Genomic DNA, 14194 nt, shown 5'->3' on the forward strand with positions numbered 1-14194 from the left:
AACCTATTCACCATACACCATATATGTATACGACATAAATATAGAAGTACCACAGAAGTGCAAAGAACCCTGCTGCTGCTGGGTTTCAGCAGGCTGCTGCAGGGCTGATGGTTCCCTGTGGAGGGATGCTTTCAGGCTCTGTTATGTATGCCTTCATTAGAAAGAAGATCGGTTTACACAAATTCCCTCTATTCATCCTTGGGTGCTTCAAGCGATATCTGCCCAATTAATCAGTTCCACCTCTATCAGTCCTTGATTGCATCTGCTCCCAAGGAAACGCTGCTCCCCAGTTGATCAGCGCAAAGGGTCAGGTCATAGAATCTCTTCTTCACCTCTCAATTATTTCACAGTATTAATGACTCCCATCAGGCTGCTGTTCGTGCTGGCTTTTTAAATCAAACATTGCTGCTAATTGCATAGGTTCAAATCTGAGTGCCACTGAGAAGAAGAAGATTTTGTGTACCGTGATATGATGTAAAGCCAGTGTAGGTCACTTCAAAAATTAAGTGCATGTATGACAGGTAAGTAGAAACCAGGGGATGTATCCCTGTCTTCAGTGGGACTTCATGTGTTTGGGTTGCAGCTTGAAATTGAGACAGAGTCTGAAGGGAAAGCTGCTTTTTGTGAGTCAGCAGGGAGAGAGCATGTTCACAAAAGCGGCACCCGCTGTGCTCCCAGCAAGATGCTACTTTGGTTCACAGTCTTCCCTCCCACCTGCAGTACAGCACCAGGCCACAAACACTCAGAGTGATCTGGAAGAACAGGGAAGAAAACCCATACATAAATTGGAAATTTACTGGCAGGGTGAGCAGCCAAATAACAGCTTTTCAACCCAATTTCTATTTCAGTGTTCTCAGGCTAGCTAAGAGCCAGAGCTCTGGAAATGTGGCTTTCACACGAAGAATCATAATAATAACAATGGTAATTCTGCTTGCAAAGCTCCCACACCAAAGCACTCAGAAAGCTGTGCTGAGGGATAACGACATCATGGTGCTTTAACTCACATTAAAAATGTGGAGGGTGGACAGTTGTGTTTCCATTCAGACCAAAGAAGTATGCTCTTTAATTAATTTTCCCATCCTATTCTTGAGCAGCATGGCAAGGCACGAGATGCTGATGCAGGTGATGGCATAAGAAGTATGCTGTCACAGCCCCACGGTGAGGTCACTTGCTTCCACAGCATTAACACTGTGGTAAGCCTGTTACTGCACGGCTCCTGCTGTTAGTGATTGAAGCAATGTTTCTAATAGCAGAGGCAGTGCAGGGGACGGCTAGGGCAGGGGCACAGTGTTCTGCCTGCACTGCACACACAGACCGGTTCCTGGCCACCTTTTCTCTCTCAGTACGTGTCAGTGTGAACATACACATGCACTGGCACACACATGGATATCACAAAAAGAGGACAATTTGCAGCCAAGCTGGTTGCTTGCGTGGTGGTCCTGTGTCCTGTGTTGCAAACCCAAAGATCCAAAATACAAGCTGTGTTTATCTTTACAACTCCAGCACTGCCACCAGGGTTTCTGAAGATCCCAGCCACAAATCTGCATTTTATTTTGACAAAGCCCACATCATGAACCGTGTCAGCTTGTGCTCAACTTCACCATCTGAGTGCTCCCCTTGCCTGCTTCTCATACTGCCTGTGAACCATGAGAGTGGTATCCCTCTTTTCATTCTAAACATGGGTTTCTATGGGACTTTGAAACATTTCTAGTATTCTGAGGGACAGCACAGAGTGAAAAAATTTGCTGGATCAGGACCAAAACCTTCCACCAAATCCACAAATGTCAAGAATCTGGAATTCCCTCCCTTTCTGCAGATCATGCTGCTAGTTAATCAATAAATACAAGAAGATGAAAAAAGAAAGGAATGAAAAGAAGAAAAGAAGGCAGAGAAAGAGAGAGAAAGGGAGAAACAGATTGATTTTCAACACTATTAGTTGGGCTTGTTCAGCCTGGAGAAGAGAAGGCTTTGGGGAGACCTTAGAGCAGCTTCCAGTGTGTAAAGGGTCTTACAAGAAATCTCAAGAGGGACTTTTTATAAGACCAAGTAGTCACAGGACAAGGGGGAATGGGCTTAAACTGAAAGTAGATTCAGATTAGATATTTGGAAGAAGTTCTTTCCTGTGAGGGTGGTGAGGCCCTGGCACAGGTTGCCCAGAGAAGCTGTGGCTGCCCCATCCCTGGCACTGTTCACGGCCAGGTTGGACAGGGCTTTGAGCAATCTGGTCTAGTGGATTTATGTGATTCTAGAATTGTTTTAAAAATACAGTTTCTTTGTGGCTCCTCTCTCCTTTGACCCTCATTAGACGTTAATCTGATGGGTGAAAGTGTGGTTGTTTACCCCCATCTGATATTTTCAGTCACAGATTCTATCTCCTTCTTCAATTTCCACAGAACCCTCTGTACTAACTTCTCAAGAATTCAGCCAAACTTCCTGGGAGAACAGCATCAGCATTGGCATTTGTGGCTGCATGCTCTCCTCACCTCCAATTTGCATGAGTCACAGTCCTGCCTCCCAGCTTCTTGACATGCCTCCTATGCAATGACTGACACACAGAATAGGAAATTACAGCTATATATACACACACACACACATACACATACACATACTGAGTAAATTAGATTTCCTCCTGTCACTCTTACCATTCCGGTTTATGACACACGTAGACATGTTTAGTTGACTTAAATGACTCTACCATTTTCCATGTTCTGCCTCTCCCACGAGTTAGCTCCACGGCTGCGCTGGGAATGCTTTCTGATGACAATGCTGCATTTTAAATATGTGCAGGTGAGCTCAGGAGCTAATTCTTTCTCCCACTCAAATGTTTATGCCGATTTGTCATGACTGACTCAATCTCTTTATTGCTCTGCGTGGGAGTTGCTACTTACGCTTGCAAGTGTAAGACACATTGGGCTTTGGGCTGTTACATGTTTCTAGTACAAAGCTGCAGTCCGTAATTTCCACCTTTGTTGTGGCCTTGAGCAGAAAATAGCCTGCTGTGAGTCGCTTGAGCAGAAACTTGGAGAGAAAAGACTCCTAAGTATCACCTAGAAATATGAATATCAGATTGATTGGCATCTTCACTGGCTTGTGCCTGAGGCCAGCGCTGCCTTTCACTACAGATAAAGTGGGACCCTTCTGCCGTAACATACATTTTCTGTAATGTTGCCCAGGGAAGGAGTGCAAGGAGTGCATTGCCTGCAGCAGAAAGTGGGTAATCTCTGGGTGTGCAGCACAGCCAGTCCATCAGATTTCTGTGTCCCTTTGTCAGATCACTCTGTGCAGGACTTGCTAAGTGTTCAAAACTTTACTGAACACACATACCTCATTGACTTTAAATTAATTGCACTGCCAACATATAACGTTTGTTCAGGTTCACCACGTTTCCCTCTATTTGGGTTTTATCACTGTGTTTACTCTGAAATTACAGTAATTGTTCTGCTTTAATGCTTCTTCATTTGACTAGCAACCACAGGAAGTTTGATTGCGGTATAAAGCTGCAACGGTGCCTGTTCTGCTTGACTTTGTGCCACTAAGTTCCACGTTCGCTCTCCATGCACGTGGGGCTGAGACACTCTTGGGCACACAACAGAGCTCTTGTGGTGGCATTGGTCTGCGGAAGAACACACAGGCAACAGTGCAGTTCAGCACTGATACTTAGTGTCTGAAGGGCTCAACTGCCTCACTCCTGGCTGAATCTCTTTTGAGAAACAAGCACTGCAACCTGGACTTCTGGCATCTTCAGGGATTGTGTCTGGATGCTGCAAATTACCCTGATTTTTCAATCTTTTTGAGGGGGACCAGAAGGGAGGACAGAAGCCTTCAGATACCTAAAGCACTCGGCCAGTGAAGGAGGCTAAAAGGAGTTGGGGTGGGGTAGTCCAGGGAGACTTGGTTAAAGATAATGTGGAGCTTCAGACAGACAAACATGTGGCAAATGGAAGAGCTATTCACTGTCTCCACTGTGGATAGGACTACAGATAGTTCAAAACTGCAGTTAGGGAGGTTCACCTCAGACCTCACAAAAAAAATCCCAATATAAGTAAAGCCCTAGATAGAAAGTGATGGCTGTGCAACAACAGTGCTAGGAATTAATCAGAACAGCTCAGAGGAGTGTTTGCACTAGAGCGTTACAGCTATGGATGCTTTTGAGGCACACATGGCCTTAGCAGCTTCTTTAGGTCTTCCAGCTCCAGGTGAAGCCATGCTTCAAAACCCTTTAGTTCTTCAGTGATGCCCTATGGTTTCCTGGTCCCGACAGCCAACCTACACCAGATCAGCAAACCTGCTTTTCCAATAGATGTATTTATGTATTTTTTCACTCTGAATTTCATGTCTCGAAAGCCACCATGTGCATGTTGCAGAAGTGATAAACGTAACCCAGCTTTTCCTTACAGCAGTTTATTCGTTCTCCTCGTTACTTTACTGCTACAGAGAGTTCGCAGAGATTTGCTTTGTCACTGGGATTCATCCTTGGTCCAGAGCTGCTGGATGCAGAGCAGGTGCCCTCTAATCTTCCACCAGCCTCAGTAAAGCCTTTTGCATGTGGTTTCTCTCCAGCAGTGCACCCAAGCAGGGACCATTATGAAGCTACTAAGTGAATGGAGTATTTTCAAGGGAGCTGCCAACAGTCTAAACCCATATTGGTACAGGCATTTCTCTGGCTAAACTTCTGGCTCCTCTGTGCTGCATCCTGTAATGCTTTAATTTCACAGTTGTGTTATACTGACAGCACTCTCACCAGGGACACACTGTTCTGCTCTGCTGTGAAAGAAGAAAAGACTAGGAGCTCTCCTAAGAGCATTTCATGTGCTTCAAGTTCTTTGAAAGAGAAAGAGCACCTAATTTTAGTTTAAATGAATGTTAATTTGACATGTGGATTTGAATAACTGGGATACATTATTGGCTTTTTGACATTAAAATATAGTAAGTGACAACTGCTTTTTGCATACTGTTATTTTCTGAAAGGTTCTTTTCTCTTTATCATCTAATGATAAAGCTCTAATGGGTAAGAGTCCTGAATCTGCAGGAAGTTGCACTGAATGGTCTAATAGGTCATTCTCATCTCTGGCTTACATGGTAATAATAGAATAGTGATAACAGAGGTTGCAAAGCATTCCTACCCCGTCTGAATCATCTGGCTTTTTTATGGGCTGGTTATTCACTGAGCAATAAATATTCATGGAGTTTTTTAGAAAAGACATGGTACATAATTTCACTTGAGCAAAATTAAACAGGACAGGCAGACTTATCCTACAGCAGATCACAAAGGACTGAATTTGAGTGACAGGCTTGAGTGACAGCCTAAGTATGCCTGACAGTTGCAGAAGTCATCAGACTCTTCTACAGCAATTGTAAAGGCTTCTTACATTGTGTCCTTGAGCCTTTTCAATGTTAAAATCCTGTATTGAAGGACTAATGCTAGCATACCACAGGAAAATTCAGTGCCTGATTTGACTCAGATGAATGCCTCTCACTATCGCTCCTCTCCCCCCACACTCCTGGATGGTTCAGAGGGTCAAATGTAGATTTGCCTCTAGACCAGCCTTTACAGCTCAGCCTTGAAAAACGTGATGCATCTGAGCTCAGTTCCACAAGACGGGAGAAAATCTGCAGCTCCTCTGGCACAGCTCAGCAGAGGGAACCAGCTCTGCACTTCCATAAAATATTGCTGAATATTGACCACCTGTTGCACTGCAGTTATCAAGGATTTTCTGTTAGAAGCTCCTGTAACTGCACCTGCAATGGGAACTCAGCAGGTGAATAATAATCCAAGTCCCTGTGTGAGCCCTCCATTGCTCTTCTCACACACACACACACACACACACCCCCCACACACACCCCCACACCCACACTGCTAAGTTTATTTCCCCCTTGCTGAGAGACTTGCTGCCAACTTTCCCTCCATCATGCATCTTTTCCCACATGTTGCTGACTTCTGTAATCCTTCCCACTTCTTTCCCCATCTTCTGCCCATGTCAGCAAGGCTGAGGTCAAAACTGCTTTCAGACACACAGTGGATGCAGGGGGCTCACCCAAGCAGGTAAATGCTCCCCTCATGCTTCCAAGAGCAGCAGGAAGTAAAATGGGAAGTCAAAGCCCAAACCTGGTGGAACAGCACCAGTTGTCTCATTAAGACTCAGGAATGTTAAGTGTCACTCTTAAAAAATGGGGGATCTGAGGGGCTGATTTATCAGTGCCTTACCGGGCACTGACTGAGTTGTCAGAAACTGCAGAGTTAGATTATCTTCTGCTCTGAGCAGCCAGCAAGCCCTCACTTTCTCGTGGCTTTTCCAATGACTCCTGTGGAGGTGGCCAGAAAACCAGAACACCCTTGCCCAGGACTCAGCCAGCATGAACTGCAGTGGCACCTGAATGTCAGCCTGTGCCACGCAGGCCAAAGGACAGCATTTCCCCAAGTCATTTCCCAGTGTAACTCTGGGTGCTGCTGGTTTGGAGAGTGGCTCTGCCAGGACCAGCCTTTGGCACTGTACTGCTTCCACCAGCCCCAGTCAGCAGGTCCCAATCTGAGGACAAACTCCCCTTTTCCCCCAGTGCTTGAGGCGCTCTCATCAATCTGACCCTTGGCTGAGTCTCCTGCCCCTTCACAGATCCCCCCCTGAAATGTACAGCTTCCAGAATCATGCAAATCTTGAGCAATGAAGAGAAAACAAGAACCTAATTTTCCGTTCCCTAATCTACCTGATAATTCCACAGCTAGGATTAAAGCTGGTTACTTATTTATACAGTTTTATTACATTTATTATGACTTACGACACAGTGCCTCCAGCTCCACAGCAGGGAGCAGGTTGTCTTATAAATAAAAACCTCTTGATTATTAATATATTACAAGCTTGCCTATCCCTTGCTGTAGTCAGAAAAGGCCCCAGAGGGTTTTGCTAATGCAATGCTGCTAGTGGCAACATTGTTCTGCTCTGCGTGAGGAAGGAGAGAGCAGGGAGTGTCCCGTGCCTGCGTGATGCCTTCAGGGCACCGTGACAGGGTGGGCACTTGAGACACTCGTGAATATATAACCTATCTGCAGATGGTCTGGCGGAAGATAACACACAGGAGACCTTGAGGAGCTGCGGGTGGAAGCTGGGGAAGATATCCCAGTGTATACCAGGGCACGGGGCACCCATAGAGTCCCACTTCAAATCTGTCTCTGATTTATGTGGCTAAAGCTTCCTCTGGATCCTGCCTCAAGAGGTTACCAGACCAAATCAGAAACTCATTTTGCTTTTATGAGTCTTCTGTGTCCTGAATGTGCATCAAGTGATACAAATAAAACTTTGAGAGCCTCTTCTCACATGGCATGGTAAAAATATTCCCATTTGTTCTTTTACCGCGCTTCTGTGGCAGGCTTATAAAGATGTAGGATAATTATACCAGAGTATGTTTTTCAATTAGAACATCATTACTAGCTCACAGAAAATGACTAAATTGTATCATTTTGTTCCACAAGTCTGCAAATACTCTTTCAACTGTCATCAAAATAATAGTCATTGGGTTTCTGCAGATATGTCTCGGAGTGAAGAACTAATGGCTAACAAGACTGATGCTGGTTTAGGTCTGTTCTCTTACTAGAGTGAGGTCTTACGTATAGACATAAAATGAAACTGAAAAAATTGTGTCTTTACTTGGTACAGTTCTTGGTATTCTTCTTGCTCTTACCACCTCTACCATCAGAAAGAAAAAAAAACCCAAAGCGATCTAGTAATTGTGGTCATGCTACTGGAAAAGTCAGCATTTGTAAAACTCTGTCACAGAGACATGCAATACTTAAAGAAGTGCAGTCCTTATGGCAGTTGGGTCTCTGATGCCCACTGGTGACTGTGATCCACTGGTCACCTGCAGTGACATAACTTCACAAAGCCTGAAACCATTGAACGAAAGTCAAGTGACGCTGGAAGGAGTCTCTGGGCTCCTGGCAGAGTATGAGCCACAACTGGTGCTTGTTTCATTTTCATGATGCTTGTTTCTGAGGAACACCGGTCTGTGGATTATACCACCCTCACCAGCCCTCCTCCTGGTTACTGTCTGGAAAACATGAATAGTCCTTACACTAAACATCAGGCAGACGCTTAAATTATGTTGTTATGATTGTATGCCTAAATTTGGCACTCAAGGTAAGTGCCACTGTATCTTGTGTTGTGCAAGTGATGGAGCTAAAGCTGAGCACAGATACAGCCAAGACCAGATGGTTTTCAGAAGTGAATCTGTGATCCTAAATCTACCTGAAAGCTTGCTTTAGAAGAGGTGTTTGACTTTTAAATGGGATGCTCCTCCTAAAGTCATCAGGATCAAGTGGTGGATGACTGTATTTGAAAATCAGGTCTGCCTTTATAATAGGCATTTTAACATGGATTTTTGTTCCTAGTCTTTGAAATTTTGGTCAGTCAAAATTCTACTCTGTGGAAGGGTTTAATTATATACACTGGAAATGCATTAGTGCAAGTTAGCCACTGGCACTGCAGGATATGAAAGAGGTGCTTTACTGACAGACAAAGTTGTATTGTACTTTAATACAAAGTAAATTGTATTAAAATTTAGAGGTTTCTTGATTTCTGTTTGGCTGTAGAGCGCTGTCCCAGCGACTTCTGTTTGTGAGGCCTTGATGCAAATTCACCTCAGCGACCCAGCTTGCTCGATGGTAAAAACAACCATTCAGCTAGCAACTGAGGACAGGCAGAAAGAATGAGATACTTTGAGAGGAATGTAGGAGAAACCAACATTAAAAACCACCATGACTGGTAGGAGATAACCCTTGGAAATCTGTTCCAGCTTTTTTTGTTTCAAGGCTTTTTCAGACCTTCAAAGGTCACGGTGCTATAGCCAGAAGGAGCTTCTACCAAAGCACTTCTTCCTTGTGGGGTGGCTCTGACATTTTTGTCTAAAGTTCAGAAATTACTGTTTGTTTTTTTTTTTTTTAATAGGAATAGTTCAGATAGATACAATCCCGTTCAGCAGGAAGGTCTTCCTGCTCGAGGGAGCCTTTTATTCTCGGATGAGATATTTCCCTCTTTGCAAATGGGTTTGTAGAAAGGTTTTGCCTTGGGTTGTAGAAAGGTTTTTCCTTCTCTCAGTTTGGTTCATCCCTACCTCCAGGGGCTGTTTCTTCTTTCCAGAATGTTTTTATGTGCTATGTTCCTGCTATAGCTCCCTATTTGACACTATAGCTGTAAAACACTGGTGATGGAAAGAATACTATTTAGTCAAGTGCTTTCTGAATTTTAAGGAAAACACTGTTTTTCTCAACAAGAAGTTTTTGTGATGTAACTGCAGCAAACAGCACAATAAACACTGTGTGCAGCACTGATATGGTGAAACCTTTGGGTATAAATTTGACATTCCAGCTCTTTCCACTAATCCATGGAGTTGCAGCAACAGGATATATTATTTCTTTCTCTTCTGATTTTCTTCAATAGCCTCTTTCCTCCTCACAAAGTAAATTCCCTTGCCAAAGAGGTCAAAGCTTTCAATTCCCCATCCTTTGCCATTCAATACAAATTTCCTGGTAAAATGTGGAGATGGATTTTATTCAAAAGTGCTTTCAGCATCACTCCTGCCAGTAACAACCTCCAAAGTCATGAGATGGGGGTGCAGTTCAGGTTCAGACTGCATGCAGGTGTCTGAGTGCTGCTGTCTACATGCCAGCAATGTCTGGAGAGCAATTCAGCTGGGCATAGGCATGTGCTACTTTACAGTGACTTGAATCCCACCACAGACCCCACTGAGCAGCTCTCTGTTGGCCTTAATGAGAGGTGGGACACTGAGCAGCATCATTTTGGTGCCTGCAATCTGGATGTGATTCCCAGAGAAGTCCAGCAGAGGTGGGACTTGAGACCATGCCCTACATATATCATTAGATGCCACTCATTACATGGCAACAGTTAAACTTGTATGTGCACATGTGTGTGTGCTGTCCCAGAGAGAGGAAAGGCTTTGCTCTGTGGTGACACTGCCATTTCCACTGTGTACCAATGAGCAGGGTCTTCAAAGTGGGTTGCTAAGTACTCTGCCCCAGTGGTCCTTCATCTGTCACTAAATAGCAGCAATCACTTTCTGACCAATGCTGCAGCTGTCTGGCCAGGTTTCCTCACCTGTCCAAAGGCTTTAATTTCTGCCCACGTGGAGATAAATTGTTAAGGGAGAATCTGTGTTCCTGGAAATGTTACTGTGCACAGAAGGGGCCATCTGTTATTGCTGCAAGTGCTGAGGGAAGCAGGCATTTTTAGAGAGAAAATGAGATGGCAGGAGTTACAGAATCACAAAATATCTTTATCAACTTTAAGCAAAGCTCTGCATATGAGATACATACCATATGTTTTGTGGCACCTTCCAGTGAATCAAGCCAAGTTTTGGTTACAATTCCGTTCTGTAAGACTCAGCTTTAGCAAAAAATAAAGCTCTCTGGACTTCTCTGTTTCAGTGTTCTTCAATCACAGATACTCCATCGTGTCATCACCTTATAAAAGCAGTAATATGGTGCAGAGGCCTTTCCATGGCAGCCTTCTGACCACTGCACACAGCCCTGCCTATGCTGTACAGCCATGCATGTCCAGAAATAGTGAGGGATCATCTTAACAAACCTACCCCAAACACAGCAAAAAACCTAACCCCCCCACCCCCCCCAAAAGACTTTCAGTTGATTCATTTAAAGAATTTAAGCTCAGAGAAACTGTAAATAGTCTGAATTTTCAGACTGGTTTCAGATCAGATGAAGAGTGTCTGATAGTTCTCCTGCGTAGTAAAAGGCATTTTCTGTAGACAGTGAGATGTTTCTGATCCTTGTTGCTCTGATGGTTAGAAAACAACTTTTATCTCATAGCCCCTTTATACTGATTTGTTCTTTTTTTTTAATTTAAATTTATTTTGTATATGTAATTATTTTCTTGGTAAATATATCCCTGGTATATAGGCCTTAGTAGGCTAAGCTAGCTGAATGCTGTAAATTCATCTAAAAAAAAACAGATTCCCCATATCTCTGTCTTTTCTAATGGCTTTTCTCCCATTTTTTTCAGTTTCTTCTTCTTTACTGTTGCTATAGTAAAACAGATTTGCAAAATCTGTTCCACCTTCCAGCAAATATCAATATTGTTATTTTCCTAATGATGAATAAATTCAAGTAATCAGTGTTTACTAAAACATTCACCACATGTTTTTATTATTATTATTCATGACAGTGACCCACAGGGGCCCCACCAGCCTTGGAGTTCAGACTGAGTGTTGCTTATACAAAACAGAACAGTGACCACCCTGGAGAATTTAGCCAAAACAGACATTCAATAGAAAAGAATAGTGCATCACACCTCTGTTTCACAGCTCAGAATCAAAGATCAGATGAGAAGTGGCTTCACAGCTATTAAATGACTACACTCCATGTGAACACCTCTACCCCTCCTGCTTGGACACCTTGTCCTCCCCTGAGCCATCCAGAGTCAACCTTTGAACGTAGTGCCATCTGGTGAGACTTGAGACACTCGTGCAGCCAAATGTCACATCACTCACAGCCTCCTTTCTCACAAGCATCCCATGAGTCTGGGCTCCCACCTCAAACCTCTCAGCTACAACCTGGTCCCTTTGAGCAGGTGATGGGGATCAGGAACCAGTGGGGGTGTGTCCTAATTTATGGGATGCACTGCATGAGGCAAGATGTCATCTCCCAAAACAGAGATTTGAATGTGTTACATAAACGTACATATATACAGATGCATAGAGGGGAGGGTTATTTCTCCGTGCATGGGGGGCTCTAGCACATACTTCCCGACACAGCCCTACAGAAGAAATAACCACAAACTTAACCAAATCCTGCGTTTCCTGTCTACACCGACTACAGAGGTGGCATTGTGATCCAGACTGCAGATAACTGAACGAGGCTGTCAGTGATACGGGCAACTACACACACAATGCAGGTGCCCAGCCCCACATCACATTAGTGCAGACCTAGCCAATACAAGAGCTGTTCTGATAAATATAGGCTTCTAGAGGTGCTTCGATTACCCTGGACATCTATCCAGGGCTAGGAGATATGAGACAAGACCTACAGGAGACAAACACCCTCCTGGTCTGGTGGCTGCAGGCCAGGCAGGATACCTACAGCATTTAGGGAACTAATCAAGCCATCACATAATATTACTATTATTTCTGACAATGACCCACAGGGGCCCCACCAGCCTTGGAGCTCAGGCTGAGTGTTGCTTGTACTAAACAGGACAGTGACCACCCTGGAGACTTTAGCCAAAACAGACTAAACAGACATTCAATAGAGGGGAAAAGTGCACCACACCTCTATTTTACAGCTCAGAATCAAAGAACAGATGAGAAGTGGCTTCACAGCTATTAAATGACTGATATGTCACTGTGCAAGACTGACCAGCAAAGCTTTACATTCATTAAATATAAGCTCAGTACATATTACGATTCATGTTCTCAAATAGTAGATTTGCACGCTGATGATGGAAAACTTGGAACCTGATCCACTGTCTAGTGAAGCAAAGGGAAAAAGCTCTTTGCATTAGGATGACATAGGTAGTTCATGGGTAGACAACTCCTAACTCCAAGCATGTCAGTATTGCTCTGAACTCCATCCTAACCCATCCGCGGTCACTTCACTGTACTGCAGAATTCCTGCTTTGAAATCCCCTCTGCAGCTTTTCCCATTATCACTTACCACAATTACTCTACACTAAACATATGGCTCTGTTTCCCATGAGTTAAGGCTACAAGTAGGGATTTTGGTCCTCACATTTGGAGTATTCGTGTCTTCAGTTCTGTTGAACAGATACCATGTCAAGTGTGGGTTGCTATTCTCCAGCAGAGGGTAAATGCATTGACAGGTTGCAAAAGGCGTATTTTATGAGTGAGAAAATGAAATAAATAAATGAAAACACACAATGTTTCCTTCTGTTGTCAGTAGAACAATGAATTTTATTACGGCTGTGTGCAATGGGAGTATTAGCTCTAGTCTGCAGAAGTGCAAATTAAACTGCTGATTTAGATTATCATATTTCATTATAGTAACTTTATACACTTTGACTTTTCTTATTGTATGCAAAACCTTACAAGTTATTAGCCTTTTTTGTCAACTGTGTTTTAGAAGTGAGAGGTTTATTCCTGCTATTACATTAAAGGAGGCATTTTGCTGCTAGGAGTGTTCAGCATTTTATTCCTCTGTGATAACTTTCCCTTCTACTCTAGCACGAAACACAATTAAGACAGAAATGTTCAGTAGTTTTATTATGCCCTTGTGTGGGGAGCTAATCCCCACTTAATTTTTCAGGGATTCCCAAAGGATTTTACAAACTCTATGTGTTTGCCCAGCACACTCTGTAGTGACATAAACGAAGAATACATAGACCTCAATGGGGGCTTTGGCTTTTATACTTTTAGTAATTCCACTTTCTCTTATCACAAGTTTCATGAGCACTGGAATTTCCTGGTCAATATTCTGGGCTTATGGATAAATTTTGCTCACTTTAATTTGGGCAATTTGTCACTTTAGTAGGTAAGCAAGGAAACAGAGGACTGGGTTTAAATAAATGTATTATTATTTCAAGGAAAATTCTCTTTACACACAGAAGCACGCACAGGGTCACCTCTCAATTACCAGTGGGAGACAATCTCTGATTAATGACATTCAATAGAAATTAAATAAAGCTTTTCTTTTTTCGCCTTTTTTTTTTTTCCTGTAAGAAACAGCAAACATCCCTAAGGAAATAAATAGTTTCATTAGTAACTTTTCACACACCAGGGTTTTGTTTTAGCCTGGCTTTCTGTAGAAACAACCTGTGGGCACAGTTGAGATTTTACCCTGTTCAGTGTTTGCTGCCACCTCACATTCTGCATCTGATACCTTCCCTGTGAGCTACTGCTACCTCTTCCATGGAGCTGAAGGCTCATGAAAGTGCCAAGCTGTTGGTGTGGGAGGCTGGACCTCTTTTCTGATCCATTGCTTTCAGTGCTCAATGATGTTTCTCACCATTTTATCCAAAAGATCTAACAGTATCTGGTGGCATTCTCACAGTGCCATGCCCTGCAGTGCATCTCCTTGAGCCACAGAGCCACCTCTGAAGCCTCACATTGTGTGTGAAAGATGTGACCTAAAGAATAAAACCAGAAGAGCAAAGACTTTGACTGTGATATGGTTTATACGTTAAAACCTTAGTTTGGACTGAGTAGGGATTGAACAGGC

The sequence above is a fragment of the Pezoporus occidentalis genome, unplaced genomic scaffold, assembly GCF_034315485.1.
Source record: "Pezoporus occidentalis ecotype Australia unplaced genomic scaffold, CSIRO_AGI_Poc_V1 ctg207, whole genome shotgun sequence".
In the NCBI taxonomy this organism is placed as follows: domain Eukaryota; kingdom Metazoa; phylum Chordata; class Aves; order Psittaciformes; family Psittacidae; genus Pezoporus; species Pezoporus occidentalis.